The following is a 15461-nucleotide window of genomic DNA, read 5'->3' as shown; positions in this document are numbered from 1 at the left end:
GGAAATTATTAGGGAGTAAATTGATCAGATTGTTATGTGCATATCCAAATAAGTCACAATGAAACTTACTATTCTGTGTAATTAACAAACACCAATTAAAAAATCACAATAGGAAAAGATGTCCTATGGTTATAATTGCACTAATAAGAGTTTTTTTTTTTTTTAATTAAAAATATTTCCAGAGCTGACAATATAGCTCAGTGGTAAAGTTTAGCATGCATGAAGCCCCAGGTTTGATTCTCAGCACTGCAAAAATTAAAAAGTAAGTAAATAATAAAAAGAAAAGAAAAAACATTTATACAGTAAAATTAATGTTATCATATTATTAAAATTTTGGAAAATTAGAAAAAAAAAACACATTGCCTGCCATCTTGACACATGGTATACAAAGGTGTGTAATTTTCTCAGCAACAAATCACCAAAGTAAATATACAATTTCATGTCTTACTTTCTTCAACCAACATTATATTTTTTAAAACATTTCTAGTTATCATTTTTAAAGGCAGTATTTTAATGGGAGGATAATGTTCACCCAGGGGATTACAAAAATATGTTAATCATTTTTCTATTTATTCATAGTGTTTCACAATAATAAATCTTCAAGGACTGGGGCTATAGATAGAATGATAGAGATCTTGCCTGATGTTTGAGGCTCTGGGTTCCATCTCCAACACCATTAAAAATTTTTAATTTTAAAAAAATATATGTAATAAATATCATCGTGTACCCAATGATACATATTTTAAATTTTTCTTTAGTTTAGAGTCTAGAAGTTGAATTATAGGCTCAGGTTATGAATATGCTTATGACTCTTGATGGAGATCACAAATTGCTTTCCAAAAATGTTGTACTTATTTACACAGCCAACAACATCTGGGGGCCTCTGTGACAGGTCATCACCTGTATTGAGATGGGGTTTTGAAATGATTCTCAGGCTAATTTCGCTCAACAATGTCCTCTCCTTTAGTAGCCAATGTATAGGTACAAAATAATAAACAGATACACTACTAAAGATGATAAACCAAAGAGGGATGTTATTTAAATTACATGAGTACTTAAAAAGAAAAAAAAATGAATTACAGTAGATGGGGTAGAGAGAGAAGATGGGAGGGGAGGGGAGGGGGGGATAGTAGAGGATAGGAAAGGTAGTAGAATACAACAGTTACTAATATGGCATTATGTGAAAATGTGGATGTGTAACCGATGTGATTCTGCAATCTGTATTTGGGGTAAAAATGGGAGTTCATGACCCACTTGAATCTAATGTATGAAATATGATATGTCAAGAGCTTTGAAATGTTTTGAACAACCAATAAAAAAAAAAGTGCAAAAAAGAAAAGAAAAAAAAACACATAAATGATGCAGCAGGCCCCAATTTCCAATGATGGGAGGCAAATGTACTGGCATACGGTAACCACAACTGGGGTAGCTTCTTCAGCAGGAAGGGCTTTGGCAGATTTGAGTATCAGGCCAAAGGCTTTATATCCACAGGCACATGGCTTTATACAAAGGGTTTGCTTTCTATGCAAACGCCATGGAAAGCACTGTTGCCCACATTGGTTTGGTCAACTTCACTTACAGATGCAATACGTGAGAACAATTATTATTTCCTAATAAAACAATGGCTAGACACATTGACTAAGGGAAGGGAGGAAATCACATTTGTAGGCAATTGACAAATAGCCAGTCCCTTTCACATTGGTTTTGTCCACTTAAAAAAGCCTATATCTAAGCCAGGTGTGGTGGCTCACACTTGTAATCCCAGATACTGAGGCAGGAGGATCCAAGTTCTAGGACAGTCGAGGTAATTTATTGAGATCCTGTTTCAAAATAAAAGTACTTTATTTGTTTGTTTATTTATTTATTTGTAGAACTGGGGATAGAACCCAGTGCCTCCTCATGCTAAGAAAGTACTCTGCCACTGAGCTATATCCCCAGCAAATAAATAAATAAATAAAAACACAAAGGGCTGGGGATATAGCTCAGTGCTTACCTAGCATGTGCAAGGCCATGGGTTCAATCCCCAGTGCTGGACAGGGGAGTAGCAGGGAGCCTGGATTCAGTGTGCTGGCTTTTCAGCCTCATTTGGCAGTTCCAAACTACATTCCAGGGGAGCAGCAATGAGAGAGCTCCAGGGCCCTGTGGTTGGGACTCCCCAGCTTCTAAGTCTCAGCCTAGCCACTACATCTCTTGGGGGGCTATGGAATAGCAGTGCCCCTACACCTCAAGGAATTAGAGATGATAGAAAAGCATTTACAAAGTGCCACTGCTATCCTTACTGCTGATCCATGGCAAATGTATTGTTACTCACCCTTGTTACTGGAGGCCTGTTGTGTCTAGGGACATTACTAGAGTATGCACCTGCTCTATTACTGAGCTACACATGCAATCCAACTGCAGTTTTTAATACTATGCATTATGATTTACATTTTTGATACACACACATACGTATTTCTGGATTGTAGCAATATATTGTGAAGTTCCTAGTACAGTTATATGACAGGCTAGAAAAACAGGCCAATTCTTTGTTTTTGGTTTGTTGATTCTATTTGTTTTTGGCACTGGAGATCAAAGCCAGGGGCAATTTACTACTAAGCTACATACCCAGTCCTTTTGTATTTTTGAGACAGGGTCTTGCTAAGTTGCTGGGCATCTTGCTAAATTGCAAGGTTGGCCTAAACTTGTGATCCTCCTGTCTCAGGCTACGGCATCATTGGGATTAGAGGTATGAGCCATGGCGCCCAGCTTGGCCAATTCTTGATAGATAAAAACATTGTCCAATGTGACCATTTTTAAGTTTTAAAGGCAAATTTCTGATAATTGTCCATGATCAATCTTAGTCAAATAAGCTTGGGAATCAGTGGGCAGCAGAGCATGGGGAATAGCATTTCAGCTCTGCCACTTTCTAGCCTGTATCAGTTGCCAGACCTCCCTCAGTGTGTTTTCTCTTCTATTAATGGGGCAAAATAAGATATTATTACTTGAAAAAATGTACCTAAACATTCTGCACAGTGCCCGGCACCCCATAAATTCTAAATATTAGCTCTCTATTATCTTATTTTTATTATTAGAGAGTCCACTTGACAGGTGATAAAAGTACAAGATAAACAGGGTTGTTCAAATCCCTTGGAATTGATAGAATAAATTCATTAGGCCATCTCTGCTGAAAAGTTAATTATTTATTATTTAGATTAATTAGGGAGACAAAATTCACTGTCTTTTTCTTTCTTTTTTTTTTTTGCAGTGCTGGGGATGGAACCCAGAACCTCGTGTATACACCTCCAGCCTTGGACTATGTCTTTAAGTGTAAAAAAATGTGCATTACTGCAGACTCAAGTGTTTTTTGTTTTGTTTTGCTTTGTTTTTTACTTTCAGTCTTATCCCCTCTCAAATACACCACCTAACTTACTGTCAACATTATGTTAATATAAGAAAATGCAATTATCTTTCTTTTTTTGATGTCAACTTTTTTATTAATATTCATGTATCAATACAATTATCCAATATTAATAATAAATAATTAAATAATAATGCAATCATATCTTTTCCCTCCTTAAAACGTCTTACTCTCCCCCAGGGTCCAAGTGCTTTATTCTGACAGACAAGGCCATCTAGGACCAAGTCGCTGTTGTTCTCCAATCTTTTCTCCAGAGATTTCCTGTCAAAATGATGGTAAGACAGTGTTTGCCTTTGCACTGTTCTCAGGCCATTTCCTTCTCTAGGCAGCTCCTCTTTGCTTGACGTAATCCTATCCATTCTTCAAGGTCCACATAAATTCTTATTTTTGTAAAAACACCAAAAGAAAAATTTATATTCTCATATTTAAGCATGTTGATGTATAAATATCATATTCAGAAAAAGGTCAAAATAACTGAAAATACATACCCCAAAGTATTAGAAGTAGTTATCTGTAATTTTTTCTTCTTTGTAATAAGAAAAAACATTAAAATATTTTTTTTAAATAAAAAAATATATAAGGGACAAAAAGTAACACGGCATCTCATTCCAAGTTCCCACTGTTTGCCAATCACTAGACAGAACTACATCTGAGAAGCTTGGTGAGACTGTGAATTCAACTGTTCTTGTAATACATCAGCTCACAGAACTGATTTTTTAAAGTTGGAAATAAAATTAAAATGTAATAAATTATATAGTACAAAAAAAAGTAAAGAAATCTTCGGTATCAACCCTTTCCAAACACTTTCAGGTTTCCCAAGTGTTCCCACAGAATTCCTCAAATGTCTCAGACGGAGCATGCATCCCCTAATGTTGAGATTACCAACAATATGCAAGGGCTGTCTTCACATTTGTGGCAAGTGTCTAGCAGACAGCCGGCACACAGTAGGCACTCAATAGATGTCTGTGGTCTGAATTGATCTTGCTCTCACTTCTGAACAGCTGGAAGATCTTGTAAAGACCCATGGGCAGGGCCTGGCACATGATGGCAAAAGCTGAACTCCAGAACAGGGTCGTTTATCCCAGTCACTTGTCAACAGCCATGGGTGCTTTTTCCCAGTTTTTGCACTTTAATTTTTTTTCTGAGTATATAAGTAATATTGGCTAGGCGCAGTGGCACACACCTATAATCCCAGCAACTTGGGAAGCTGAGGCAGGAGAATCCCAAGTTTGAGGTCAGCCTCCACAATTTTGCAAAACCGTTTTGAAAATAGAAAATAAAAAGGACTGAGGATGTAAGTCAGTGGTAAAATTCCCATAGGATCAATCTCCAGTACCAAATAAATAAATAAAAGTCAAATTGTTCCTCTGTAAAAATAAAATTTAAAAAACAAACTGAATAAAGAAAAAAAAATCTGTTCAGTCCACATACTTTTTTTTTTAACCAAAATTATTTGGATTAATATCTTTTAATTTTCTTTACTCATTTCCTGACACAAACATTGATCTCTAAAATTTCCAAGCACTGAGCTGATTCAGAAGCAGGGGGATTCCATACCCACAAATGAAAAGTTGCAAAAGTGCTTAGAGAAGGAATTTTAATAATCTCTGTAGAAATCATGCTTAATGTTGGAGTTGCTTTGTTGACTCTTAAGTTTCAGGGGTTTGCCTCTGAAATGACAGTCGACCTCTGTTTCATCAGTGACTCTTTCCAGTGATAAGCTACTTTGGGTGTTCAAGAAACCCAGAAGCAAGAGCAAGCTGATCCCTCCTGGGAATACCATCCTAAGACAAACCAGTCTTACTGAAAGTGAGTAAGAGCCTCTTCCATGGAATTGAGTTTGCTCACACTTCTGAACAGACAGAAGATCCTGTAAAGACCCATGGGCAGGGCCTGGCATACAATGGTAAAAGCTTTTCCTGTCCCCCCCCCCCCCGCCACTCTCTGGGATGTTACCTTTCCACTGGGGGACATACGGGGCTTCTAAGAATGTAGCTATTGCTTACTTACATATCTTCTTTAAATTTCATGTAGAAGTACTGGGTCATACAATGCCCTGGGCAGTACTGACTAGCTACCTAGCAAAGGATTGTGAAGCCAAATAAAGGTATGACAAATCATTATTAAGGTAACCTGGACCTTCAGGTTTCAAAAAGTTTATTTGTGAATGTGTTTGGGAAGTATTCATTCAGGTATTTCAAATCACAACAAAGATCAGATCATTTTCTCCTGAGCAGTAAAGATAGGTGTGGCACAATGGGTCATCATTTGAGGAGCCTGAATCCTGTGTCAAGGGTTCCATATTGTCCTTTCTAAACTTTACACTGTCCTGGCAGGTAGAATTATTAGGATTACTGTTATACTTCAAGGTAATTTCACCCACATTAGTTATAGATGAAGAAGCCAGGAGCCAGAAGTTAATAATTGGCTGGCAATAAGGGGCAGCACTGGGATTTAAATTCAGTTCCCATTTTACTCCAAATCCCCTGCCCTTCATATTTGACCTCCTGTTATCCTGGTTGTGCCACGGGGATTATTGTAGAATATCTTCTTTAGGGTGAAGGACTAAATAGGAACATTATTTAGCTGATGGCATTGTCTACCCTCACAGCAGGCCTTGTAACTCTAAAGAGGATCCCAGATATTCCCTGCGGTAGGCTGAATATTTAGGAGGGAGCTTGGCCACAACTGTGGAGAAATGTGAAAGTCCCTGAGCGATACCAGTTGGGGGACCCAAGACAGCATGGTGTCTCCTTATCCTAAATATAGAGATCTTACCTGGAAGCAATTCTCTGGCTAGAAAAGGAAAGATGGATGTGGTAAGGATGCAGGTGACACCAGCCCTCCAGGCCCGTGGAAGGAAGCCAGTTTCAGCCACTGAACAGCTCAGAACAGCATGAGCAACACGAGCAGGGATAGGGGACCATGAGAGTTGAAAGAAATAACACTTTAGCAGGGGTTAAGGTGTGGATTTAGCAAATAATAGGATGCTCAATTAAATTTGAAATTTAGATAAACAATGAATCACTTCTTAGGGTAGGTATGTCTGGGTACCATTTTATCTGACAATTCAGGCAGGGGAGGATGTTGTGGGCTGAGATTGAGGGCTAACAAAAGGAAGAGTTCCTTCTGTGAGGTTTGGGGAAAGTATCTAGGATGTGTCTTGCCCTGGATGGGTGTCAGTATAGGAAAACTTCCAAAGAAAGCTTATCATCTCAACAGAGAACCACTCGGACCCTATGCTCTCACATTTCAGCCTTGGAGGGACAAAGCTTCTGAGTTTATAGGACAGGCACAAGAATTTTCAGACTGAGATAACAGAAATTTTCACTGTCAAGGTCAAGGTTTCACATTTCAGGTTTGATGTGTTCTGCAATTAAAATTCTTAATATAATTAAAGTCTATTAAAAAGAAAAATTCTTAATGTGACAGATTATATGAGTTTACTTGTCCAGTATTTATTTATTTATTGTACTGAGGATTGAACCCAGGGCCTTGTGCATGCTAGGCAAACACTCTATAACTGAACTACATCCCCAATCCTCAAATATTCTAATAAAAGCTAGAAGTCAAAGGGGATCTATATAAGAATTTAAGCTAGGTGTGGTGGCATATGCCTATAATCTCAACTATTTGGGAGGCTAAAGCAGAAAGATCACAAAATTTGAGGCCAGGCAACATAGCAAGACCCTGTATAAAAAAAAAAAAAAAAGAATTTAGCCTGATTGGGTGGTACACACTTGTAATTCCAGCAATTCGGGAGGCTAAGGGAGGAGTATTTCAAGTTGAAAGCCAGTCTGGGCAATTTAGCTAGGTCTTGACTCAATAAAAAATAAAAAGGGCTGGAAACATAGATCAGAGGTTGAGCGCCCCTATGTTCAACCCCCAGTACCATAAAAGTTTTTGTTTTTTTTTCAAATTTGTGGTTTTTGGGGTACCGGTGATTAAACTCAGGAGCACTCAAGCACTGAGCCACATCCCCAGCTTTATTTCGTATTTTATTTAGATACAGGGCCTCACTGAGTTGCTTAGTGCCTCGTTAAGTTGCCGAGGCTGGCTTTGAACTCAAGATACTCCTTTCTAACCAGTGGGATTACAGGTGTGAGCCACCCGGCCCGGCATTAAAATTTTTTTGAGACTAGAAAAAGAAGAAGACTACTGCTTGGATTATTTAAAAAAAAAAAAAAAAAACAGTGCAAGGTAATTTGGGGTCCTGGTCACCCAAGTCCTTGGGTAAATAGTCTCAAGCCTACCAGAGGAAACTCAATAACTCAATTCCTCTTCCTTCAGAAGAATAGTTAGCATTTATTAACCCCTGCATCTTTTAAATTTTAACTTTTTATGGTACAGGGGATAAAATCTAGGGTATAGTGCATGCTATGGAAGTGTTCTACCACTGACTACATTCCCCTCCGGTACCCTGCTTTCCTTGAATTTAGACAATCTGGTTCTCAGATAAGAGGGAATGCTTTTTTAAAAGAAAGAATCCTCCTTTTTTTGTAGATTTTTTTTTTTTTACTTTCAGAAGTATAAATACCATTATGTCAGAATATTGGAATTTAAAGAGTGTTGGGGAGCATCTCAAATTCAGCCTAACATCCACCAGAGGCTTCACCAGGTGCTCTGTATATGCAGGAATTCACTGTGGTTCACAGTGCGCTTCTGAGCTTGGTAGTGTCAGAAACCACTTTAATTTTTTGGCATTCAGACCAACACTAACCCAGTTCACCAAAATTAATGCAGAACCAGGAGGCCCTCCATGTCTTCACTTATAAACAGAATGTAAGGTCTCCCAATATCGGGAGGACATCTCCAATCTACATAGACAGCCCAGCCACAATTCCACAATTGCTTGGTGCACGGAGAAGAATGATAAGAACAGAAGCCATCAATCACTTAAAGAGTATTCAAAAATTAATAGAAAATGGTCTGGGGATTTAGCTCAGTGGTAGTGTGTTTTAGTCAGCTTTTTCCTTACTATGACCAAAAAACCTGACAAGAATAATTTTAAGAAGGAAAACTTTATTTGGGGTTCACAGTTTCAGAGTTCTCAATCCACAGAAGGCTGAATCCATTCCTCAGGGCTCAAACCGAGGCAGAACATCATGGCAGAAGGATGTGCTGGAGGAAAGCAGTTCAGAACATCACCAGGAAGCAGAGAGAGACTCCACTCACCAGGGACAAAATATATACTCCAAAGGCAGACCCCAATCACACCCCACCTGCCTTTAGTTACCACTCAGTTAATACCTATCAGGGGATTAATTCACTGACTGGATTAAAACTCTCATAAACCCAATCACTTCACCTCTAAACCTTCTTGCATTGTCTCACTTTGGGGGGGACACCTCACATCTAAATCATAACATAGGACACTTGCCTAACGTGAAACTCCCTGGATTCAATCCCCCCATAATAATAACAATAACAATAATAAAAAATAAAAACATTAATGGTGATAGTTAGGCCTGGTCAAATGGGCCCATTTCAATCTCACAATTTCACCATGAAAGAAATATCCTACTCTCCCTTTTATTTGTGAGAATACCGACACACTGTACTCATAAATTCTAAGAGGTATGGTTTTTCAGATTTGAATTGTCCTGCAAAGTATATTCTATAATTTCCAGGTGTGGTGGCACACACCTGTAATCCCAGCAGCTCGGGAGGCTGAGACAGGAGGATTGCAAGTTCAAAGCCAATCTCAGCAAAAGCGAGGCGCTAAGCAACTCAGTGAGACCCTGTCTTTAAATAAAATACAAAATAGGGCTGGGGTTGAGGCTCAGCAGATGAGTGCCCCTGAGTTCAATCCCCAGTTTCCTCCTGAAAAATTATTATTATATCCTATAATTGATTGTAACACTTGATAAACTATGAGTTTTTAGTTATTCAGTCATCAAATATTGTGTGTTTGGCATGAGCTTGGTATGATACAAGTTTGATGGAGAAAGCAGTGTATAACACTGAGGACCCTACTAAGTTCATAATTCAGTGGAGGAGACCACAAATCAGCAAATAAATCAACAAAATGTCAACTTGTGGATGTTGCTATGAAGAAAATAAGTATGAAAAAGAGACAATGGGGAACAGGGCCAGGCAGTGACATAAACCTATAATCCTAGATAGTTGGGAGGCTAAGGCAAGAGGATCACAAGTTTAGGGTCAATTTGGGCAACTTAGAGATACCTGCCTCAAAATTAAAAATAAAAAAATGGCTGGGAATATAGCTCAATGGTAAAATGACCCTGGAATTAATTCCCAATACAAAAAAAAAAAAAAAAGGTGGGGGACAGGGAACACAGGGACTCAGGAGTGTCTGAGGGGTGATAATGGAGCTGAGATCCAAGAGCAGAGACTTCACTGTGGGCTACAGAGGTACTAGGAGAAAAGGTCCCCTCATCTCTAGGGATCAGTGTCCTTTGCTGGGAGCAGCTCCATATGGGGCTCCTTGGAGGACAGTCTGGGCAAAGAGGAGAGGGCCTAATCATGTCCCTTGGTCTACATAGTGCTAAGCAGATCCACCACTCATTGTTCCCTGTAAAGCACTGAGCACAGATGAGGAAGCACCCAGGCCTCTGGACCCCTGCCTTAGTCCTGCAAGGCAGAGTCCACCTATCATGGCCAAGGAGCCTGAGAAATTCCCTTGCCAGGTGTCCAAAGAACACTGGAAACACCCCAAATGTAGCCAGTCAGATTGGAGACAAGGGGGCTGAACAGGACTCCCGGCGCAGACCCAAATTTCTGTCCCCCGACCAGGTACTTCTTTCCGTTTGTAGTTTATAGGCCCTTTTGGCAACTGCAGGGTGACTGCTTAGCACTCTGCAATTTGAGCCACATCATTATTTCTAATTAAACTCTTTAAGTTTAATTGGCTGTGGCTCAGCGGTAGTGCACTTGCCTGGCACATGTGAGGCACTGGGGTCGATCCTCAGCACCACATAAAAATAAATAGGCAAAATTAAAACATATATTTTTTTAAAAAGAAAGAATTTTTTTGTTGTAGTTGTTTTGTAATTTTTTCTGGCTGAAATGATTCTCCTGCCTCAGCCTCTGGAATAGTTGGGATAACAGGTATGTGCCATTGCAACTGACAAGAATTTTAAATATAGAACTTCAACTGTTATACATTTTTGTTATTGTTCTTGTTTTTGGTACCAGGGCTTGAACCTAGGGGGCACTTTACCACTGAGCCTCATCCTCAGCCCTTTTTTAATATTTTATTTAGAGATAGGGTTTTTTTTTAAATACTTTTTTAGTTGTAGATTGACACAATACCTTTATTTATTTATCTTTATGTGGTGCTGAGAATTGAACTCATGCTTCACCTGTGCTAAGCTAGTGCTCTACCACTGAGCCACAACCTCAACCCCTAGAGATGGGGGTCTTACTAAGTTGCTTAAGGCCTTGCTAAGTGGCTGAGAGCCTGGCTTTGAACTTGTGATCCTCCTGCCTCAGCCTACAATCCAAAACAGCTGGAATTACAGGCATGTGCTACCACACCCAGCTTGTTATGTTTTAAATGACTGAAAAAAATTTTTAATTTTTTATCACCTATTTGTATGAGCAAAGTCAACGACAGGATTGTCACAAATTTGAAGAGATATTCATTGTAATTTTTTTGGTAGTGGTCCTGGGGATCAAACCCAAGGCCTCATCCATGCTAGACAAGTGCTCTATTACTGAATTACATTCCCAGAGCCTCATCATTACAAAGTCTTTTGTTTTGTTTTGTTTTTGGAATGGGGATTGAACCTATGGGTGTTTTACCACTGAGCTACATCCCCAACCCTTTTTGAGTCAGGATCTCACTAAATTGCTTAGGGCTGGGTAGTCGTACACACCTATAATCCCAACAATTTAGGAAGTTAAGGCAGGAGGATCAGAAGTTCAAAACCAGCCTAGGGGGCGTTTAGCAACACAGCAATTTAGCAACGCCCTAAGCAACTTAGCGGAATCCTGTCTCAAAAATAAAAAATAAATAAATAAATAAAAGGGCTGGGGATGTAACTCAGTGGTAAAGTGTTGTTCCTGGGTTAAAATACCAGAATCAAACAAACAAAAAAAAGTAAGTTGCTCAGGGTCTCAATAAATTGCTGAGGCTGGCTTTGAACTTGCGATCCTCCTGCCTCAGCCTCCCTAGTCACTGGGATTACAGGCGTGCACCACTGCACTGGGCCCCACTGTTACAAAGTCTTGATCAGGAATTGCATTTGTCCATTTCAAGCATAAAACCTGATACAAAAAATTATGTTCTGAGAAGTAAACTCAAATTTTCTCATTGAAAATTTTCAAAATGACTTATTTGGGAGTCTTCACAAGTTTCACATTTAATATCTTCCCTGAAACATAAAATTTTCTTACAGTGATTATATAAGCTAGAAATATATAATGAATTATAAAATCAAGTTCCATATTGAATGGCTCCAAATCTCCTCCTCTACTCCTCTATGTAACCTTAGAATATGACCATTTTCTAAGCAGGTGTGGTGGTATACACCTGTAATCCCAAAGATTTAGGAGGCTGAGGCAAGAGGTTTGCAAGTTCAAAGCCACACTCAGCATTTAGTGGTACCCTGTCTCAAAATTTTAAAAAATCAATAAATATAAAAGAACACGGGATGTAGCTCAGTGGTAAAGTACCCTGGGTTTAATGCCCAGGAACAATAAATAATTTTTTTTAAAGACCATTTTTTAAAAATAAAGTGACATGGGAAAGGTCAGAAATCTTGCCATAGAAGATGGTAAGATGAGGGAAGAGCATTCAAGCCTGGGAAGCAGGAGGTGCAGCAACCCTAAAGCAAGTTCGGACTTGGTAAACAGACGTGGCTGGTCTGCAGCATAGAACTGAGAGAAGGAAGCAGTAACACCAGTCCCCATGCATGTGGCATCTAACCTAGTGCATGGGAGGTCATTGAGTGGATTTAACAATGGTGTGATCTACTATAAATTTTTTCCCTATAATCTATAATCCATGTGTGCTGTACAAAGAATGGAATACAGACGTGCTAGAGTTGAAAGAGGAAGACCACCCAGGAAGTACCAGTGAAAGGTGGGGACAAGTGCAGATGGTTCTGAGAAGCATTTCAGAGGCAGAATCAATAGGACTACCTACACAGGTGAAAGAAAGAGAGGTGCCAGAAGAATGTCTGTACTTTTGGGCTTGAGCAGTTGAGTAAATGGTAGTGCTATTTACTGGGCAAGACTGAGGGAGGGGAAGTTGGGGGAAGGGAAGACAAAACCTGAGGACCAATGACCCATGTCTTTCAACAAAGTGCACTATAGACTATAGACTGTAAGATTTAAGAGATGCACAGATCATTTATTTGTCTTCTATGATACATACTGGAATATCAACAGATGCAATGATGTAGACTGGATTTGCTTCAAACAATTCAAGTGAGGAGGTGGGAGGAGTGAGTGAAAGAGAAGATAAAACACAAGATTGGTGATGAGTGGATAATTTTTGAAGCTGAGTGATGGGTACATGGGGGTTCTTTATACTATTTTCTCTACCTTTGTATATGATAATTTCCATGGAACTGTATGAGATCATGGGGAAAGGCTCCTAACTGGTGTGTGTGGGGTGGTAATCAGGGGGAGCAATGCTCAGATAGGATAAAGAAACAGGTAAGACCATCTCTATCCTAGGTCACATTCTTTGGGGAGGAAACAGATAATGAACAATAAACAGATGATAGGTTTAAATCAACATGACAAAGAAAAAGAGTGATGTGATAACATGTAAGTGGTAGCACTAAAGTAGCCAGAAACATTTCCATGAGGCAGTAATCTTTTCATTTGACTGACAGGAGCCAAATGGATATGAAGAGTGGTGCTTTTAAAATCCTTTCCACTCTATACTTTTACTTATAAACAAATCTAAATTAGCAGCCTTAAGTATTCTATTCTAGGGAAAATATTTTCACCTTAAGGCTTTTATACCCCTCCTCCCCCATTTTTTTTTTTTTTAAACTCCAAATGTTGAGGCCATTATTAGCCCATGAGTTTCAGAAGTAAAACCAATTCAGCACTGACCCCTGGTGCCCCCTACCAAATCCCTCTTGTGGCAGGGTAAGGTGTCCTACACCTGGAAGCCTACAATCCTAGCCATTTGGCAGGCTAAGAGAGGAGGATGTCAAGTTTGAGGGCCACCTCAGCCAATTCCAGGTCTGTCTGGGCAACTTAGTAAGATCCCGTCTCAAAATAAAAAAGGGCTAGGGATGTAGTTTCAGTAAAGCACCCCTGGTTCAATCCCCAGTACTTCAAAAGAAAAATAAAAATTCCTTTTTGCCTTGGCAGTTCTCCTTCTCCACCATCTGGACTCTACAATCCCTTTCCCTTTAACCTGAGTTTTTGCCAAAGGGGCTCCAAAGCATCCTGCTCCCTGGCCAAGTGCTACTTCCCTATAAGGAAGCAAGGCAGCACCATGAAGTTGGGAATGTCGCTGGTGGTGTTCACTGCTATAATCCTAGCACCTAGGTGTGTGTGGAGCAGAGTTGGCAAGCAATACATATTCATCTAATGAGAAAACTTCCTAGCTGGTCACAGTGGCTCATACCTGTAATCTCAGAGACTCAGAAGGCTGAGGCAGGAGGATTACAAGTTCCAGACCTCAGCAACTTAGACCCTGTCTTAAAAAAAAAAAAAAAGTATGCATGTGTTCTGGAGATATAGCTCAGTGGTAGAGCACCTTAGGTTCAATCCTTAGTACAAAAAAAAAAAAAAACTTCCTGAAGCTAACATCAGGTATCCAGTCACTTATCCAGGTGCTTAATAATCAATCTACAACTAGAAGATAGAGGTTGTAGCATACCTTCCCATAAATAAATATTACTATCTACATGGTAGAGACAGGAAACAGTTGGTTCAGATATTCCAAGTTCAGAATTATTTCACCTGAAACAGTCTTTCCATTCCTTAGGCATTTATTTAAAGCCTGGAAGAAGAAACTTATGGGAAAATATAGCATACAAAGAGAACATTTCCCCTGTCATTTTAACATTTCTTGACAATATGAATTTAACTGATGTACAACAGCCTTCCTGTATAAATCCAGCAACAAATATTCTGGTTTCCTGAAAACAAAACAAAAAAGAAAAACAAAAAAAACCTCTTTCCCTTGGGTTAAACTGTAGGAATTCTTCGCTGGCAGCTAAGCTGAGGATTTTTTGCATGTGCTTTTAAGATAGGATCGCAGATTTTATGTGTTCTGTATAGCAACCATGGACACTTAACATTCATTAAATAATAATGAAACAAGCTTGGATTATTTTGTTTCTCCTAGGCCTGTTCCTCACTTAAGTGACCTTGGACCAATCCATTCCTTCCCTCATATCTGATTTCCATTTATCTGTTTCAGGATAATGTTTATGACTAAGATGCTTTTGAGGTCTTCAGATTACAGATAGTAGTGTCCTTCATCTGTGAAATTTGTCTCCTTCACCAACCTATGGGATGTCTTCATGACACTTCTACGGAAAACCTGCACAGACAGTTGTAGAGCGTTGTCAATATCTAGGAAGGTTCAGCTGTTTGCTAGCCAATCAACCGCCAGTTAATGAGGGTGGCTTGAGCCATGAAGTCTGTTCTGCAGGCTACCGAGAATTGGAAAATGGTTAAACATAATTCGCAAACCATGTTTCCCTTATTTCTGCCGTTTTCAGCCCCTTGCAAACTATGCAGAAGCTGACAACACTGGACTACGCTATCATATTTGGCAAGCCTCTTTCCGAAGTAATCCTACCAAATACTGAGACGGTTACAAGGCCCACTCTGGCTGGTAAGACAAACTCCCAGGACAGGCCCTGTACAGTTAACGTTGTATTCCATACATTGTTTTAGAGGCTTACAAAATACAGCCATCTTGCATCAGGCACCCTGGCCCAGGGAGAGGGCGAGCCCCGTCCCCTGGTCCGGCAAACAGTCACCTCCGAGGGGATGACTGTCCACCGCGCAGCCCGAAGCGCACCTTGGCTGCCCGCTCCGCCGCGGCTGGAGTCTGAGCGGATAAAGTTGTCCGCAGGCACTCAGCCCGACCCGCAGGACCCGGCCGCGCTTAGCCCGC

General features: G+C 39.7%; 1 long non-coding RNA gene across 1 annotated transcript; it reads left to right on the top strand.

Moving 5' to 3' along the window:
* The first annotated feature begins 41 nt into the window (after window positions 1-41).
* LOC139701399 (uncharacterized) lies at window positions 42-15170 on the top strand. The gene is made up of 5 exons (XR_011703958.1): window positions 42-262; window positions 3245-3306; window positions 3578-3672; window positions 5099-5206; window positions 15061-15170. It is a non-coding gene; the product is annotated as an uncharacterized lncRNA (long non-coding RNA).
* Window positions 15171-15461: the final 291 nt, after the last annotated feature.

This window comes from Marmota flaviventris, chromosome 12 (genome assembly GCF_047511675.1).
Source record: "Marmota flaviventris isolate mMarFla1 chromosome 12, mMarFla1.hap1, whole genome shotgun sequence".
Lineage (NCBI taxonomy): Eukaryota > Metazoa > Chordata > Mammalia > Rodentia > Sciuridae > Marmota > Marmota flaviventris.
The sequence above is the reverse complement of the archived record's forward strand: the minus strand, read 5'-3'. Positions and strand labels throughout refer to the sequence as shown.